Here is a 471-nt window from a genome sequence, read left to right as displayed (position 1 = left end):
CCCCCTCCCTCTGAATCCCCTTCTTTCATAGAAAACATTGTTGGTGTTTTAAATCATTATTTTACCCCGATATAAAATTTTTCATGCTTTTATGAGTCCCGTAGCTGCAGTCCAGCCCCAATATTGGAGAGCTCTCCTTGCCAGGGAAAATGAAGGCCTATTTTCAAGTTTTGTCATGTTTCTATTGTAATACATTTAAAATAAATATTTTTATATAAATGGGTCTCTGGCTTTTTCTTATATCTAATACTGTGGCTCACTGCAGTGTCGGTATCATGGGATGTTGAGAATATTATGGGATGTTCGATGTGTAGCTGCTCATGTTCCCACCCGCAGTTCAGTTTGAGTCTTCTCAAAGTATTTGGCCTTTATTTTACCAGGAAGTCCCAAAGGGAGACCTTTCAGGTTACTCAGTCAACACATAATACACAATGCAGTAGACATATAAGGGTGAAAACTGAGACCTACATT

The 471-nt window shown here is 38.6% G+C and overlaps 1 protein-coding gene across 1 annotated transcript in view; it reads left to right on the top strand.

The window, feature by feature from the left end:
- ap1s3a (adaptor related protein complex 1 subunit sigma 3a) overlaps positions 1-219 on the top strand; it is a 6,393-nt gene extending 6,174 nt beyond the window's left edge. Inside the window, exon 6 of the mRNA XM_061217432.1 lies at positions 1-219. This exon is cut by the window's left edge and continues 628 nt beyond it. The gene's annotated coding sequence lies outside the window, so the exon portion shown is untranslated.
- The last annotated feature ends 252 nt before the right edge of the window (positions 220-471 follow it).

The sequence above is a fragment of the Conger conger genome, chromosome 13 (genome assembly GCF_963514075.1).
Source record: "Conger conger chromosome 13, fConCon1.1, whole genome shotgun sequence".
NCBI classification, from domain to species: Eukaryota; Metazoa; Chordata; class Actinopteri; order Anguilliformes; family Congridae; genus Conger; species Conger conger.
The sequence above is the reverse complement of the archived record's forward strand: the minus strand, read 5'-3'. Positions and strand labels throughout refer to the sequence as shown.